Source organism: Tupaia chinensis, unplaced genomic scaffold (assembly GCF_000334495.1).
Source record: "Tupaia chinensis unplaced genomic scaffold, TupChi_1.0 Scaffold000238_1, whole genome shotgun sequence".
NCBI lineage: Eukaryota > Metazoa > Chordata > Mammalia > Scandentia > Tupaiidae > Tupaia > Tupaia belangeri.
In genome coordinates, this window is record NW_006159716.1 from 2,265,913 (window position 1) to 2,272,460 (window position 6,548).

At 44.1% G+C, this 6,548-nt stretch overlaps 1 long non-coding RNA gene across 1 annotated transcript in view; it reads left to right on the forward strand.

Moving 5' to 3' along the window:
* Positions 1–1,780, forward strand: part of LOC106734866 (uncharacterized) — a 127,504-nt gene extending 125,724 nt beyond the window's left edge. Inside the window, exon 3 of the long non-coding RNA XR_003549406.1 lies at positions 1,144–1,780. This is a non-coding gene — a long non-coding RNA (uncharacterized LOC106734866). The remainder of the gene's footprint in view (positions 1–1,143) is intronic.
* Positions 1,781–6,548: the final 4,768 nt, after the last annotated feature.

Below are 6,548 nucleotides of genomic sequence, written 5' to 3' on the forward strand. Positions count from 1 at the left end.
TTATTTATTCATTTAGTTCAACTTGACCAGAGAGGGACAGAGTGAGAGTGAAAGAGAGAGAGAGGAAAATTGAGAAAGCAAGCTGCCAGGTCTGGGACTCAAACTGCAATCAGCCATGTGGGTGTCCAGCGCCTTAAACACTAAGCCATCTGCCGGCCTCAGAAACTATTATTCCTATATTACAACAATCAGTGTTCTATCATGGGACAGAATACAAAATGTGTATGAATTTGTTTCTTTTTTTTTTATTTTAAGGAATTATTTTATTTAACTTTATTTAATTTAATTTGACCAGAGCGAGAGAGAGAGAGAAAGTGAGAAAGCATGCTGCCAGGTCTGGGACACAAACCATAGTTGGCCATGTCGAAGTCCAGTGCCCTTAACTACCCTGTCACCTACTGACCCCAAAATGTGTATGAATTTCTAAGGCAAAATAGGTACACCTCAGATAACTTGCAAGTTTGCAGAGCCAACTTAGATTACACAATCAAATTCCTTAGAGAGATCCAGTCACTTTTCTTCACTGTTAAAGGTTTACTTTAGTGGCAAATTTTGAGAACTCTGCTGAGAGTCGACGGGAGGAATAGGAAGGCGGGATTTAGGGGAGAGTCTGCGAGTGGTGTTTTGTTGCACCCGGTACCTGGGTGGAGCAGGACACCAGGGCTTAAAATCTGAAGACTCTGGAGGAGAAAGATGGCGCTATTCATAAAAAACAATGATGCCTACCCGTAGAGTACTGGGAACAGGCAGCCTCGCGGAGTTCGGGAGGACTGTCCAGGTGGGTGGTGGGAGAGGAACCAGCCCTTCCAGGTCTCCTCCAGCCTTTGCTCAGGCCCTTGAATTTCTGCCTGTTTGCCTGGTGTGTTTGCTGCTTCGTGTGATTTACTTCCCAGGAATCATCACCCAGTAAAGAAGAGTGTTGGGAGAGGCCCTATATTAGACTAAGGAGGGCCAGCAAGGTGGTGTGGTGGTTAAGGCGGCCAACTGCACATGGCCAACTGCACGGCTTGTAAAACACCCAGGCATGTGTGCGTGCATGTGTAAAACCTTAAGAGGAGAGTGGAGGAGAAGGGACTGCTGTGTGGTCATCTCCCTTGGGGGGTGATTTCTCACTTTCTCTCTCTCCTTTTCTGTCTCTTTTAGGGAGAACTATGCCCCGTGGCAAATTAAAAAGAAGAAAAGACTAAAGACAATTCCTGTCTATCCCTGCTTTGCCAAGAGTTTTTTCCCCCCTATTATAATAGATGTGGACTTACTTCAAATGCTTTTTTGGCATCTGTTGATGATATCACACAGTTGTCTTCCTTTAATCTGTTGGTGTGATGAATTACATTGACTTTTTTCAAAATAATAAACTTAACCATGCACTTTGGCCTAAGGCAGCTCAATCACAATATATATTTCTAGGATTAGTTTGCTATTAACTTGCTTAAAATTTTGCATCCATGTTCATAAGTTTAATGATCTTTTTATATACTGTTCTTGTTGGGTTTTGGAATCAGTGTTATTACACGTGAGTAGAGAATTGGACTTCCTTTATATATTCTTTGGAAGAGTTTGTGTAAGAATGAAAACAATTCTTTCAGAAATGTTTCATAGAGCTCTTTGCTTGTTCGCTGTTGAGGAGTACCCCATTATGGGAATAATAGTAGAGACAGGAGTGAAAGTAACTTGAACAATACAGAAAATATGTTATTTCACTCATAAAAAGTCAGAGGTAGGGAGTTCAGGATTGGTTAATTCAGCAGCTTAATAGCATTATCAAGGAGGGGAATTCTTTCTGTTTATTCTCAGATGTCAGCTGCTTCTTTCATCATTGCAAGATGGCTGCAGCTGCTCCAGGCATTACAGCACGCTGTGGGTTCCGTAAGCACAATCTGGTTCCAGAGCCCATCACTACTGGACAATTGGGTAAACTGCTTAATCTCTCTGTAAAATGATATTTTTTTAAGAATCATTTTAACTTTATTTATTTATTCATGTTAATATAACCTGAGAGGGACAGAGTGAGAGTGAGAATGAGACAGAGAAAGTGAGAAAGCAAGCCACCAGGTCTGGGACTCGAACCGTGGTTGACTACATGGGAGTCCATGTGACATAACCATTACGCCAACTGCTGGTTCCATTGTTATCCCCCTTTACAGATTGGGAAACAGACTGCCCAAGTTGAGGCTCTTGCCCAGTTGTGTGTCCATGGCTGGGACAAAACCAGGTTTTATTTTTTTTAAGAATTATTTAATTTTATTTATTTATTTATTTATTTTATTTTGACCAGAGGGGGATAGGGTGAGAGAGAGAGAAAGGGAAATTGGGACCAGCAGTTAGCGTAATAGCTATGTCACTGAACTCTCATGTAGCCGACTGCGGTTCAAGTCCTGGACCCGGAGGTTTAAACTCATGCCAGGCACGTGTGCGTGCATGCCCAAGATCCTGAGAGGAGAATGGAGGAGAAGGAACTGCAGCATGCCCATCCCCCCTGGGGGGTGATTTCTGGCTTTCTATCTCTCTGTCTCTGTCTTTCTGGCAAGAGCACACGTCCTATAGCAAAAACCTCTCCAAAAAAGAGGAAAGTAAAAGAAAGAGAAAGAAAGAAAGAGAAAGAAGAAAGAGAAAGAAAGAAAGAAGAAAGAAAGAAAGAAAGAAAGAAAGAAAGAAAGAAAGAAAGAAAGAAAGAAAGAATTACAACAATCAGTGTTCTATCATGGGACAGAATACAAAATGTGTATGAATTTGTTTCTTTTTTTTTTATTTTAAGGAATTATTTTATTTAACTTTATTTAATTTAATTTGACCAGAGCGAGAGAGAGAGAGAAAGTGAGAAAGCATGCTGCCAGGTCTGGGACACAAACCATAGTTGGCCATGTCGAAGTCCAGTGCCCTTAACTACCCTGTCACCTACTGACCCCAAAATGTGTATGAATTTCTAAGGCAAAATAGGTACACCTCAGATAACTTGCAAGTTTGCAGAGCCAACTTAGATTACACAATCAAATTCCTTAGAGAGATCCAGTCACTTTTCTTCACTGTTAAAGGTTTACTTTAGTGGCAAATTTTGAGAACTCTGCTGAGAGTCGACGGGAGGAATAGGAAGGCGGGATTTAGGGGAGAGTCTGCGAGTGGTGTTTTGTTGCACCCGGTACCTGGGTGGAGCAGGACACCAGGGCTTAAAATCTGAAGACTCTGGAGGAGAAAGATGGCGCTATTCATAAAAAACAATGATGCCTACCCGTAGAGTACTGGGAACAGGCAGCCTCGCGGAGTTCGGGAGGACTGTCCAGGTGGGTGGTGGGAGAGGAACCAGCCCTTCCAGGTCTCCTCCAGCCTTTGCTCAGGCCCTTGAATTTCTGCCTGTTTGCCTGGTGTGTTTGCTGCTTCGTGTGATTTACTTCCCAGGAATCATCACCCAGTAAAGAAGAGTGTTGGGAGAGGCCCTATATTAGACTAAGGAGGGCCAGCAAGGTGGTGTGGTGGTTAAGGCGGCCAACTGCACATGGCCAACTGCACGGCTTGTAAAACACCCAGGCATGTGTGCGTGCATGTGTAAAACCTTAAGAGGAGAGTGGAGGAGAAGGGACTGCTGTGTGGTCATCTCCCTTGGGGGGTGATTTCTCACTTTCTCTCTCTCCTTTTCTGTCTCTTTTAGGGAGAACTATGCCCCGTGGCAAATTAAAAAGAAGAAAAGACTAAAGACAATTCCTGTCTATCCCTGCTTTGCCAAGAGTTTTTTCCCCCCTATTATAATAGATGTGGACTTACTTCAAATGCTTTTTTGGCATCTGTTGATGATATCACACAGTTGTCTTCCTTTAATCTGTTGGTGTGATGAATTACATTGACTTTTTTCAAAATAATAAACTTAACCATGCACTTTGGCCTAAGGCAGCTCAATCACAATATATATTTCTAGGATTAGTTTGCTATTAACTTGCTTAAAATTTTGCATCCATGTTCATAAGTTTAATGATCTTTTTATATACTGTTCTTGTTGGGTTTTGGAATCAGTGTTATTACACGTGAGTAGAGAATTGGACTTCCTTTATATATTCTTTGGAAGAGTTTGTGTAAGAATGAAAACAATTCTTTCAGAAATGTTTCATAGAGCTCTTTGCTTGTTCGCTGTTGAGGAGTACCCCATTATGGGAATAATAGTAGAGACAGGAGTGAAAGTAACTTGAACAATACAGAAAATATGTTATTTCACTCATAAAAAGTCAGAGGTAGGGAGTTCAGGATTGGTTAATTCAGCAGCTTAATAGCATTATCAAGGAGGGGAATTCTTTCTGTTTATTCTCAGATGTCAGCTGCTTCTTTCATCATTGCAAGATGGCTGCAGCTGCTCCAGGCATTACAGCACGCTGTGGGTTCCGTAAGCACAATCTGGTTCCAGAGCCCATCACTACTGGACAATTGGGTAAACTGCTTAATCTCTCTGTAAAATGATATTTTTTTAAGAATCATTTTAACTTTATTTATTTATTCATGTTAATATAACCTGAGAGGGACAGAGTGAGAGTGAGAATGAGACAGAGAAAGTGAGAAAGCAAGCCACCAGGTCTGGGACTCGAACCGTGGTTGACTACATGGGAGTCCATGTGACATAACCATTACGCCAACTGCTGGTTCCATTGTTATCCCCCTTTACAGATTGGGAAACAGACTGCCCAAGTTGAGGCTCTTGCCCAGTTGTGTGTCCATGGCTGGGACAAAACCAGGTCAAGGTCTTTGGATTCAAAATTCTGCCACTGCATTCCTCGTTCGTGAATTCCCAATTGTCTGTCACTTACATGCCCACTCACAACTGCCACCTCCATGTACCCTCTCTGTTTTATCTATTTAATATTTTAATTAATTAATTAATTTTTTGGAGAGGTTTTTGCTATAAGCGTGTGTGCTCACAAGAAAGACAGAAAAGAGACAGAGAGACAGAAAGCAAGAAATCAGACCCCCGGGGGGATGGCCACGCTGCAATCCCTTCTCCTCCATTCTCCTCTTGGGATCTTGGGCACGCACGCACACGCACCTGGCATGAGTTTAAGCCACTGGGTCCAGGACTCGAACTGCAGTCAACTACATGGGAGTCCGGCAATATAGCCATTATGCCATCTGCTGGTCCCATCTACTTAATATTTTTAAACTAACATTTCCATTGACTATTTAGTTAATATTTATTTTATTAAATATTTTAAAGCTAACATTTTTCATTAAATGGACATTTATTTAAAATAAATACAGTATTTATTCAGACTGAGAACATGGGCTCTGACACTTGACTGCCAGGGTTCGAGTCCCAGCTCTGTCTGTGACGCGCGTGCAGCAGGTCCGTGGGCCTTGGCATTCCCGAGTGCACCTGCCGCATGGCCAGCACAGAGATTGCCAGAGCTCTCAGAGCTGTCATGCCCTTCCACAGGGAGGCTGGAAGAGCCAGGGAATTCCTTCCACCCGTCCCCACTTGTGGCTCTTAGGAACTGGTGGATAGATATCCCAGCCCCCGGCCCCTCAGGTAAAGTAACTGTACAAAGAGCATGCGCTCTTCGCCTCCCGGAATCCAGTGGGATGAGCTCTGTTTGTGCACAGTGGGGATGTAATAATGTAGTCTTAGTGCTTCGGTCCCTTCCTGCCTCATTTCCCCACTCCCCTCCGGGTGCTTCCTGGAATCACCCTTCAAGTAAAGTGGCTTCACTTGAATCTTGGTCTTAGGGTCTGCTGCTGGGGAGCCCAAGCTCAGATGGCCGCTCTTAGCTGATGACCCTGGACATTGCCTGACCTCCTGTGTCTGTTTCCCACAGTAATAGGAGGGGAATAATGGCGCCTCTGCCTCCCAGGACAGAAGTGGTAAAACTCTTAGCAGGTGGAATCTATTATGGTTGTAACTAACCGCTCCAGAGTGCTTCCAGGGTTATGTGTCACACTGGGGAGTGCCCCGAGATCCCTCCTCCTCCCCTTAGCTTTCTCTGGGCCCCCCCTCCCTAGCTGTCTTTCCCACTCTCAGGCCCTGCACTCCAGCTTCTGCCTTCTGCTGTGGGCTGTCTCATGGGATCCAAGTGCCCAGGACCACCAACCCCCAGCACTCCCAGTGTACCCCGCTCTTTTGTCACACGCAGAGCCACTTGCCTTCCTCTGGTGGGTATTGCCAATGCTCAGTTAATTCTTCTGTCTTAATGGTGTTTCAGGATTCTTCCATTATGCAGGATCGTCATCGCCATCCACTTTAGACAGGAAGCTCTTAAAATGGAGGCCCCCTGGGGCTGGCAGGTGGCATAGTTTGGGGCACTGGATTCCCACATGGTTGACCATGGTTCGAGTCCTGCACCTGGCAGCTTCCTTTCGAACTCTCTCTCAATCTGTGTGTCTCTAGTCAAATCGAAGAATAATAATAACAAATAAAATTAAATAAATAATCCTTTTTTTTTTTTGGAGAGGTTTTCGCTACAGGGTGCGTGCGCTTGCCAGACAGACAGAGAGAGACAGAGAGACAGAAAGTGAGAAATCACCCCCCAGGGGGGATGGCCATGTCGCAATCCCTTCTCCTCTGTTCTCCTCTCAGGATC